This window comes from Prionailurus bengalensis, chromosome C1 (genome assembly GCF_016509475.1).
Source record: "Prionailurus bengalensis isolate Pbe53 chromosome C1, Fcat_Pben_1.1_paternal_pri, whole genome shotgun sequence".
In the NCBI taxonomy this organism is placed as follows: Eukaryota; Metazoa; Chordata; class Mammalia; order Carnivora; family Felidae; genus Prionailurus; species Prionailurus bengalensis.
The window spans coordinates 64329008-64341510 of NC_057345.1; positions in this window are offsets into that span (position 1 = coordinate 64329008).

Sequence of the window (12503 nt, forward strand, 5' to 3'; positions counted from 1 at the left end):
GTTATCCAATGGAAAAAGAATAGTCTTTTCAACATATGGTGCTGAAACAACTGAGTATCTATATGGAAAAAGATAATAATAATAATTTTAACTCTTACCTCACATATAGAAAAATTGACCTGAGATGTATGATTGATCTAAGTATAAAAGAACAATAAAAATTCTAGAACAAAACAAAGTATAAAATCTTCATCACTTTGAATTAGACAAAAATTCCCTAGGATACAAAAAGCAAAAATCATTTTAAAAGAAAAATATTATAAAGAAGGAATTTAATCAATTAAAAATGTTTTGGAAGATACTGTTAAGGAAATGAAAATACAACCCACAGACAGAAGAAAATATTTGTAATATGCATAGCTGACAAAGGATTTGTATCCTGAAGATATAAAGAACTTTTACAACTCAATAAGATAAACATCTCAGGGGCGCCTGGGTGGCGCAGTCGGTTAAGCGTCCGACTTCAGCCAGGTCATGATCTCACGGTCCGTGAGTTTGAGCCCCGCGTCAGGCTCTGGGCTGATGGCTTAGAGCCTGGAGCCTGTTTCCGATTCTGTGTCTCCCTCTCTCTCTGCCCCTCTCCCGTTCATGCTCTGTCTCTCTCTGTCCCAAAAATAAATAAACGTTGAAAAAAAAATTTTTTTTTAAATAAATAAAAAAAAAAGATAAACATCTCAGTTTAAAATGGGCAATTTGAACATATGCTTCACAAAGGAAGATACATAAATGGCGAATAAGCACATGAAAAGATGCTGATCATCACAGTGAACAGGAAATATAAATTAAAACAGGCATAAGGGATTCACTGGGTGGAAAAATTCAACACAGTCCCTGCCTTTATGAAGTTTACAGTATAACAATGGGATAGTGCTGGGAAAGGAAAAAATACAGGTCATTTGGAGGTGATGACAGAGGAGATCCTTACACAGACAGGTTGGACAAGGGAATTATCAAGGCAGGCTTCCTGGTGAAAGTGAATTTAAGCTGAGATCAGAGGATCAGTGGAAGCAGATTGAGCAAAGGACATATGAAGTAGATAAGCATGGACAGGGAACAGTATAATATAGAAAATCATGAAAAGAGGAAGCACGACAAGTTCAAAAATCTAGATGTTTACTTACTATGGCTGCCTTGAGAAAAACCATAAGGTGAGAAGTGGAAAGTGGTGGTTAGAGATAAATAAGCAACTTAATAAGTCTTACAGGCTATCATAAGGATTTTTATTATAAGAGCAATCCATGGAAAACATAGAAAGGTTTTAAACAAAGACAGATATCTGACTTGCTTTTTAAAAAAAATTTTTTTAAATGTTTTTTTATTTTTGAGACAGAGAGAGATAGAGCATGAGCAGCGGAAGGGCAGAGAGAGGAAGACACAGAATCTGAAGCAGGCTCCAGGCTCTGAGCTGCCAGCACAGAGCCCGACACAGGGCTTGAACTCACAGACTCAAGATCATGACCTGAGCCAAAGTCAGCCCGCTTAACCGACTGAGCCACCCAGGCACCCCTGACTTGCTTTTTAAAAGGATCGCAGAGAAAAGAGGAAAATCAAGAATAATTCACCAGTTAACTTCAACAGTTGAGCAGATATCGATACCACTATTTATGATAGGAAATATAGTAAAAGAAGCTATTAGAGATTGAATCCTAGACATAATCAGTTTGAGGTATGTATAGGACATTGAAATGAAGTTTTACATATGAAGCTCAGGAGAAAGGTCTAGTCTAGAGATACAAATTTGGGAGTCATCCGTATAATAGAGAATAGGATGTGATAAGTGCTATGATAAGAATATGTACAGAATATTATAAAGGCCTAAAGACCATCTGTATTAATTATCTGTTGCTGTGTTACAAATTATCACAAACTCGATTACTTCAAACAACACACATTTATTATATCACAATTTCTGTGAGTCAGGAATATACGCTTGGCTTATCTGGTACCTCTTCTTTAGAGTTTCTCACAAAGCTGCAATCAAGTCTTGACTACGACATATACCTCTTCTGAACGTTCAGCTGGGGAAGGATATACTTCCAAGTTCATGTGGTTGTTGGCTAGATTCAGTTGCTTGATGGCTGTAAGCTGGAGGCTGTTCTTAGTCCCTTGTCATGTGGGCCTCTCTATAGGGCAGCTCACCAACAAGGCAGCTTGCTTTATCAAAGCCGCCAAAAAAGAGAGTCTGCTATCAAAAGTTATAATCTCTTCTAATTTAATCATGGACATGACATCACCTCAATGTTGAGGTATTCTATTGGTTAGAAGCAAGTTCCCAAAGCCATGAATACCAATAGTCAGGATCATTACAGAGTACCCACAAGCTATCTACCTCTCCATCTCTACCTAGAAGAGGTAAAAAAAAAAAAAAAAAAAAAAAAAAAAGTTTCTACATGAAAGTGACACATAAACATGAGAGAAGATATGTGAATTCTACATAGTAAAAAAGGGCAGATTGGTGATGCCTCAATTTCTCATCTTGATATTGATTAGCCAAAAATTTCCATATTTTCCTATGTCAGGATTGTTCATGGATCAAATGACCGAAATACACAAAGTTGTACTAAATCTAGTATAAAACTGAAAGAATCGGGGAGCCTGGGTTGCTCAGTTGGTTGAGCGTCCAGCTTCAGCTCAGGTCATGATCTCACAGTTCGTGAGTTTGAGCCCCGTGTCCAGCTCTGTGCTGACAGCTCAGAGCCTGGAGCCTGCTTCAGATTCTGTGTCTCCTTCTCTTTCTGCCCCTCTCCCGCTCATGTTCTGTCTCTCTCTCTGTCAAAAATAAATAAACATTAAAAAGAAAGAAGAAAGAAAGAAAGACTACAGCCAAAAATAATCCCATGGATTTGCCTTTACCAAACAACAACAACAACAAAAACAAAAACAAACAAACAAACAAAAAACAGAAGGGGAAAGCTTTTAAGAAGTTATCGTGTTAACACATGTACAGAATGGAGAAAAGATCGTTACATATTTAGAATGGAGTTCTGGTAGTAAAAAGCGTAACAGGGTGCATAGGTCTAAATGAAGGAATATTAATTCAGTCATTATCAAGAGTTAGTTAAGGGAGTAAAATCTGTTTCTAAGTATACATTGTTATTTGGCTTCCCAAACTGGAACAAATACATTGGGAACTGAGAATCCCAGACACATTGGCACTGGATAGATTCTGAGATGCTGGAAGGAGGACAGAAACATGAGAAATGCAGTCAAGTTTTTAAAATTGATGTGATGTTAGGAATACTGTTTCCAGAAATGCATGAGCCACAGGCTAGAAAAAAAGAAAAAGAAAAAAAAAAAGCTGAAATCGCAGTTTAAATTAGGGTGAAGCATGCATCACAAACATTAAGTGTATAGAGGAGAAATTACAAGATCTCACAAAAAGACAAAAAACTTTTGTATTTGATATTCTGAATGAACAATGTTTATTGGGTATTCATTTATAATTTACTCATTTAATATATATTTATTAGGTGACAGTTGAAAATTTAAGTAAAAACAGTTTGGAACTTTTTTTTAAGTAGGAAACTATAATATTTCAAATTAACACTCAGGCCTGGTGCTAGGTTATCTCTCACAGCTGGAATGTGGCAAAGGAATGGAGAAAAAATAAAATAAAGAGCTTTCTGATCTATACCACCTATAGCTAAAATGAAGTTGATATTTCCTCTCTGGCTCTAATGACAGAAAATATTCTTGACTTGGGGATACAAAGTGACAATTCAGAACCCTTGACAGAAAGAAGAAAGTTCAATTTAGAATATATTCTAACTAATAATTTCAGAAACTTTTTTGATTATGATCTTTCTCAATGGAAAATGTTGGTGAATGATATAACTATGGAGGTGAATAAGAAATAAGATAGCCAACTAAAAGACAAGTAAATAATCTCAGGTGTAATATTAGTTCTCTTATTATACTCTAGATTAATTCGTGGTACCTGTTATTTTCCTTTCCCAACACACATTCTTTTCTTTGTCTTCTTTCTTCATCTAGAAACCGCACCATGATCATAAGGGTGAGCCTATAATCCATAATGGGTCAAACTTTGGACCATACCATCTTGCCCATGGTAATTGGTTTGGAATGGGTATCTACCCAAGCAAGGTCAATCAGATCTCATTCCTGTGATTGAAATATAGATTCTGGAAGAAAGGAATTGACTCTTCCCAGTGATATAGCTATGAAAGTAGACCGGTAGCCTATTTGGCCAATAACGATCTTCCCTTCAGTTGGAAAAATGCCCCTGCTGCATAGAAGTGAAGAGACAAAAAGCTAGCTGGTGATATTTTGAACCCTCAAAAAATCATGAATAATGCTTATTCTAGTATGTTTTTCTCAATTATATGAGCAATAAATGCCCCTTTTCTTTTTTGTTTCATAAAAACCATCTAAAACCTGAATTTTACTATTTTATTTGCTGTCAGAAGAATCTAGACTAATAAAATCTACCAACAATATGTTTTGAAAGATACTATCTACTATATTGCACTTATTACATGAAAAGTATTTGTTTTATATTTTTAATAACTGAGAAATTTTACATCTATTCTAAATTTCTAATCAGGATGAGAAAACTATGATTATTAATTGAGTGGACAGAATTCCAACCAAAGAGAAAGATATTTAATGCTTTGCTAACTTTTGAAAAATAATCAAAGATAAACATAAGGCTTCTGTGAAGTTTTGCAAAATATGACAATGATTTGGGACCTACATGACTATCTTCAGAGTGCCCTAGATTCCAGAGACTCCATTGTGGAAACTATGCTCACAAAGACAAATCTTCCTTATAGTACTTACAACATAATAATGTAACTCATGGCTTGCATGCCGTTTTCCCCTATTAGACATTGAAATTTTTGTAGGTAAGAATAGGGGTACACAGGGGCGCCTGGGTGGCTCAGTTGGTTGAGCGTCCGACTTCAGCTCAGGTCATGGTCTCACAGTCCGTGGGTTCGAGCCCGGCATCTGGCTCTGTGCTGACAACTCAGAGCCTGGAGCCTGCTTTGGATTCTGTGTCTCCCTCTCTCTCTGCCCCTCCCCTGTTCATGCTCTGTCTCTTTCTGTCTCAAAAATAAATAAAAACAAAAGAATAGGGGTACAGAAACTGCTAGATGTTTTCTATATTTATTTTTCCATTTTTTTCTTTTTTTGTGGTGACAGAGCCTCTAGGTTTTGGCTGGCCATTTGGCCATGCACCTTTGCCAGTGAGTATGGTCAAATTATTAAGTTTTTTCGTCAATGAGGTGTAAGCCTGAGTGTTGTGTAAGCTTGAGGCTGCAACCTTACAAAATGGCTGATAGTTTTCTGATTTCATTTAAGGAGTGAACATCCTATCCCTCACTGTTTACAGCTAAAAATCCCTAGTCAAAAAAATAAATGAACTGAGATCTTTGAAAAGTAAATATTAGCAGTCAGACTGGAGACAGAAACAAAAATGTGAAGAATATTCCATATAGCAGTGGATTCCTTATTTGTTTTTCTCCTTGTATCTCTTGGATTACACTCTAGGTGTCCTAAATCCTAGAACAGTGCATTATGCATGAACAGAAAAATTGCCTCCCAAAATTCTCTCTCTCTCTCTCTCTCTAATAAGAAGGCTATAAAGATAGCCTTCTATGGGATGGAGCCTCAGTAATGAAGCTGCATCCCTACAATAGTGGTGGCAGGAATAGAAATGGCACCTAAGGGGGGTGGGAGGGAGGAGAGGGTGGGTGATGGGTATTAAGGAGGGCACCTTTTAGGATGAGCACTGGGTGTTGTATGGAAACCAATTTGTCAATAAATTTCATAAAAAAATAAATAAATAAAATAAATGAATATGTAACCTGCAAAAAAAAAAAAAAAAAAAAAAAAGAAATGGCACCTAAAGCTCTTCTCTGAATTCTCCACTTCAAGGTAGACCCAGTAGGGGGAAGTGCTGAGCAAACAGGGAGGTTAAGGCCTGGATTTATGGACACAGCATCAGAAAAGTGTGCTTCTGAGAGCCAGAGTTATGGGAGAAATCACAGGGAGTAAGGAGGTGAGGAAAGGAGTCCCTTAAATCTGTGTATGACAAGTGGCATCTACAAAAGCCCACAACCTAACATCATACCGAATGGTGAAAGACTGAATGACTTTCTGCCAATGCTTGGCAACAAGGCAAGGATGTCTGCTTTCACCATTCGTATTTGTCACTATACTGGAAGTTCTGTTCAGCATGATAGGGCAAGAAACAGAAATAAAAAGCAAATGATGGGCACAAAAGTCTCCCTATTCCTAGATGACAGAATTTTTTACATAGAAAATCCCAACAAATCTACAAAAAAAATTCTAGTCTTAGAGATTTTAGAAAAATTGCAGGAAAAGTGATCAATATACAAAAGCCAATTGTATTGGGATACATTGACAATGAATAATTGGAAACTTAAAAAACTCCATTTATAAATTTATAATAGCTATATGAATAAGAAATATTTAGGCGTAAATTTTGTAGAGACAATACTTTATGGGTCTCTCACATTCCTGATGTCTTTCTTGTAAGCAAGGCACTGGCTGCTCTTTGTTCCAAACTACCCTTTCAACATTTATATAGTTAAAGAAACATAAATAAAAATCTCAACAGGATATTTTTGTGGATCTAGACAAGCTGACTCTAACATGTTATGGAAAAGCAAAGGAAATAAAATAACTTAAATAATTTGAAAACATGAGAACAGAGTTGAAGGACTCAAACCACCCAATTTTAAGACTTACTATAAAGCTACAGTAATGAGAACAGTGTGGTAAAAGGATAGAAACATAGATCAATGGAACAGAATTAAGAGTCTAAAAATAAACCCATATAAGTATTTTCAATTGAATTTTGTCCAAGGTACAAAGGCAATTTAATAAGGAAAGGATAGTCATTTCAATCAATGGTGCTGGAACAATTGGACATCACTAGGCAAATCAAAACAAAGAACGTAGATATTCCTCAAGCAAAAGTTAAATTCAAAATAGGTCATAGACTTTAACCACTAAAACTTTTAGAAGAAACTCTATATGATCTTGGATTGAGCAAAGAATTCTTACACATATGACACCAGAAGCACAATCCACAAATGAAAAATTGAAAAATTGGACTTCATAAAAATTGAAAATGTTTGATATGAGAAAAACACTTGAGGGAATTGGGGGAAAAAAGAGCTATAGCTAGGGGAAATTTTTTTTTTTTTAACATTTATTCATTTTTGAGAGTGAGACAGAGCATGAGCGGGGGAGGGGCAGAGAGAGAGGGAGACACAGAATCGGAAGCAGGCTCCAGGCTCTGAGCTGTCAGCACAGAGCCTGACGTGGGGCTAGAACTCACGGACCATGAGATCATGACGTGAGCTGAAGTCAGACACTTAACCGACTGAGCCACCCAGGCACCCCTCAGGAAAAATATTTGGATATCACATATCTAACAAAGGATTTTTACATAAAACTGTCTTAGTCAGCTTGGGTTGCAATAACAAAGAACCACAAACAGATTGGCTTAAATAACACACATTTATTTCTCACATTTCTGAAGGCTGGGAAGTCCAGGAGCAAGGTGCTGGCCAATTTGGTGTTTGGTGAGAGCCCTCCTCCTAGATTGCAGATGACTATCTTCCTGCTGTGTGGTCATGTGATGGAGGGAGAGAGAGCATGCCCTCAATGGTTTCTCCCCCCCTTCTCCACCTTTTTTAATGCTTATTTAATTTGAGAGAGAGAGGGAGAGAGAGAAAGAGAGCACGAGCTGGGGAGGGGATAGAGAATAAATCAGTGGTTCCCAAGTGTTGAGTTTGTCAGGGGGTGTGTGTTAACTACAAAGGAGCAGCATGAAGGAATTTGGGGGACTGATAGAGCTGTTTTGTGTCCTATTTGTGGGAGTGGTTACACAAACTTATATACATATTAAAACTCAAAACTGGGGGGCGCCTGGGTGGCTCAGTCGGTTGAGCATCAGACTTCAGCTCAGGTCATGATCTCGCGGTCCGTGAGTTCGAGCCCCGCGTTGGGCTCTGTGCTGACCGCTCAGAGCCTGGAGCCTGTTTCGGATTCTGTGTCTCCCTCTCTCTCTGGCCCTCCCCCATTCATGCTCTGTCTCTCTCTGTCTCAAAAATAAATAAACGTTAAAAAAAAATTAAAAAAAAAACTCAAAACTGTGCACAAAGAGTGAATTTTTTTGTGTGTAAACAAAAATAATGATGAAGTCTTTCAAAACTAGACAACTGACACTTATCCTTTGTCCCCTCTACTTTGTCCTGGGAACATGAATATGAACTTGAACTATGACAACATGGATGGTGAAAATTACCTGGAAATCAGCAACATACTAGCCCTATACTGGGAGGTCTGTTATTTGAAGGTTTTCCATCGGTAGCAGTCAAAACTGTTCTAAATAATAATCAATATCTTTTATTTATGATTCCCCAGGTATCTAGTAACACATACCTATTTAATAAATAAACATTGGACAAAGAAAGATTAACACAATGTTAGCTCTTAATTATCAAAATATTGTATTCCTCAGTTTGGCCAGTTATAAAATATTGTTAGAAGCATTTCACTAATGAGTTGAAAGACAAATGTTGTCCAGGATCATTCCTCTTTGGCAAAACAAAGAATTTGACTGAGCCCATCCTGAATAAATCAGTCATTGCATCTATGGATCCACCAAACTATATAATCTGCTCAATTTGTTTAAAACCATTCAATCTAAAGCAGTCTGACTCTCCTGGCTCAGGTTCCAGGACTCTGACTGATCAGCTGTGAGTGGAGACAGCTCTCTTCTGAACCTGATTCTAGTCTCACATTCCCTGCGGAGACTTCCCCTGCCCAAATTTTCCTGGACTGTATGACTTAAATGAAAACTCTAGTTTTAGGATCTGTGAGTTCCCAAACTTTCTTGTCTGTTGGAATCTTAGAATCCCTCTTTACACTTACAAAAATAGGCAAAAATTCAGAGTTGCTTTTATTTTGAAATATCCTTTGCCAAATCCTGCGAACCTAACTTACCATCTTCCTGTGACTTAAGTTACAAGCACCTCAGATCTAAGCATGTACTGTAGCAATCCGAACCCACCTTTTAACAATTTCCTTGAAATCCATTTGTTCAGTCAATAAACATAGTTTCCACAGTAAGTTTTTTTCAATCTGGAATTTAAAAGCTGGGTCTGGTTTCATCCTGTCTGGGTATCTACTCTCTTCATCATCACGCACGCATGTGCGCGCGCACACACACACACAAATCTGTTTCCTCATTTGGAGGTCAAGTATTCTATTTAATTTTTTTATAACCCTGTCTGCATCTACCCAGCCCTAATATTTACGTGGAACTTAGCTCATGGTAAACACTAAATATATTTCTTAAATAAATAACAAAAACTATAATTCAAAAAAAACTACAAAAAAAGAAACAAATATGGTTATGGCAAGTAATCAAAGAAAGAGAAGAAGGAAGGGGACATTTTTAGCAACACGTCTATCAGTTGTTTGCTCTTCACTGGGCCTTTGGTATGTGCATTAATGGTTCCTCTGGTGCCATAGCTGCCACTGGACTCTAGAGATTAGATCTCTTGTCTGCAATGGATCAAAACCTGATTATGGTTTTGGATCAAAATCAGAGGAGCACTTTGAAGCCTTAAGGCTTCTGAACTCTGACAATACAAGAATGTTGGATCAAAGTGTCACTAGCAGAACACCTATTTGGTATAAAATGAATAAATCCTAGGAAGTTAAAGGTTTTCAGAATTTCTGTGTCTGACTTCTCTGACATTATTTTAAAACTTTGATGTACTTTACTTGGCTCACTTTTAAGAGTCTATATTCATTTATCACAATGACTCCTTAATGGCATCTTTATGGGAAATTTTAACTCCTGAAGAAAATGACTTTAATATTATTTTTTAAATTGGGAGATTCCCAATAAAAAATGCATTAATTCGGTCAGACAATATGAGTACATACTATAAGTAGGGCAAGGTGTTACAAATAAAAAATGGACCTGTCTTCTGGGAGTTTACCACCTAGTAGTAAAGATAAAATATGTACATCAAATATTACACTTTAAAAAGCATAAGAGGTTCTGATTCCAGCAACGGCATACTAATTTGCACAAGACTAACATTTACTGCCAAGACCAACTGGGAAAACTGGATAAAATATGAACCCCCCCCCCCAAAAAAATCTGTTGGATAACACTGGGGAGTCATCAAGGATGCAAGGAACCAAGACCTTTAAAGAAGGGAAATAAAGACATAAGCCAGATATTTATGTCTGCTTTTCCCTTCAAAATATTTGTTGATTTGTAGGCAGCCTCTGAGACACTGAGAAGCTAAGCAAACTTTTCAGTAGTCTGTGGAGTTGGGAGTAAAAAATTCAAGTTCAAGTCCTACTAAAGAGAAGGAGATAGGGGTGCCCGAGTGACTCATTCGGTTAATTAAGCATCTGATTTCAGCTCAGATCATCATCTCACAGTTTATGAGTTCAGCCCTGTGTTGGGTTCTGTGATGACAGCTCAGAGCCTTGAGTCCATTTTGGATTCTGTGTCTCCCTCTCTCTCTGCCCTTCCCCTGCTTGTGCTCTGTCTCTCACTCCTTCAAAAATAAATAAACATTTAAAAAATATCTTAAGAAAAAAAAAAAGAAGGAGCTATGGTAAACACCTAAGACTTTCAGTTGAGACCCTTAAAGGACCTCTCCATAGACGAAAGCCGAAAAAGAAATAGACCAGCCCACCTGAAACTGGATTCTAATCATCTTGATCTCAAGTTGAATTAAAGTGATTTGGCCCCAGCCTAACTGCTTTCAGGAAAACAAACAAAACAAATGAACAAACAACAAAAAACTCTCTTTCAAAGAAAACAATGTGATGCAGAGTCAGATTATTTCTATTTTTTTTATATGCGAAACCCAAATATTTTAAAAAGTAAAAAATCTATTAGACAAAGTAGTAGAAGGGATCAACAGGGAAAATAGCAGACAATGGAAAGCAACTTATGGGAAATAAAAGATTGGAGTTATCATATGTCAACAAAAATAATTGTCTAATATATATATTTTAAAAATATATGGCAAGATGAATAAATTTCAGTCAGGAAAGCAGTGGTTAAAAACTTAGGCTCTGGAGGCGCCTGGGTGGCTCAGTCGGCTAAGCGTCCGACTTCAGCTCAGGTCACGATCTCACAGTTCGTGGGTTCGAGCCTCGCATCGGGCTCTGTGCTGACAGCTCAGAGCCTGGAGCCTGTTTCAGATTCTGTGTCTCCCTCTCTCTCTGACCCACCCCGTTCATGCTCTATCTCTCTCTCTCTCTCAAAAATAAATAAACGTTAAAAAAAAAAAAAACTTAGGTTCTGGAATCAGAAGTGGTTTCCAAATCCTCATTCCAACCTACTAAGTGCATGATCTTGAGCAGAACACTGATAATGAAGCTAGTACTTATCTATCATGTATTGGATACTTACTTTGTGGTAGGCATTGTGGCTAAGAACTTGTCACACCATATCTCATTTAACACCATCAACAACTCAGGGGAATCCAGTGAACACCCACATTGCCGGATGAGGTATCTGAGGCATTTCAGATCTCACTACACAAAGCGTATGACTTTGGGCAAGTTACTTACTCTCCGAAGCCTCACATACAAAGCTAAAATATTTAATTTCTGTAGCTATTGACATGATTACATGAGTTGATACATATAAAGAACTTGGTCTCTAGTGAGTCTAATGAGCATTCTGCCAATACTATTATTGTTACCTTCCACACTCCCATATGTGAATCATTTATATATGGTATAAAGAAATCAAAACAAAAACACTACCTAGTCAATTATATCCAAGAGATACCACCAAATTGAATTGCTCAGATTAAGGTACTCATTTTGGAGATAGTTGACAATATGTTTCAATTTGGGTTATAAATACAGAACTGAAGATATAAACATTTGGGATGAGGCATCAAGTTAAAGATAAGCAAATAATCCAGTATCACTTTTCAAATATTAGAAATGTCCCTGGATCACCAGTGATACTTAGGCAGACAGGTGTGCCTTCCCCCATGCTTCTTCACCTTTACCTCCATATCCAACTATGTGAGGAAATTCCAGGTGCCATAGCTCTCAGCCCACTTTATAGCCTATACCATGTTATATCAAGCAACTTAAGCTCAGCTTCCCCATTGAAGACCACACAAATGCAGCCCTGCTTAGTGACTCCTTTTGTTTATCATGCTGGGCATCTATGGTCTCACAACTCCAGAGAGAAGAATCAATGTGGTCACTATTCATTTCCATCTATCATGACACCTCAAAGAGATGTCCTTCACAATGACACCATCCTATTCTAATGCTTTACACAGTGTATTATTTTGTCTTATTAATAATCTGATGATGATAAAAGATGTCCTGAAATTCAGCTTGTGTGTCTGTAGTCCTGCTTTCTGGTAATTCCAATTACATCCAGATGTTTTTCTGCCCCTTCCACCTCTAAACACTCACAAGGGAAAACAAAAGCATTC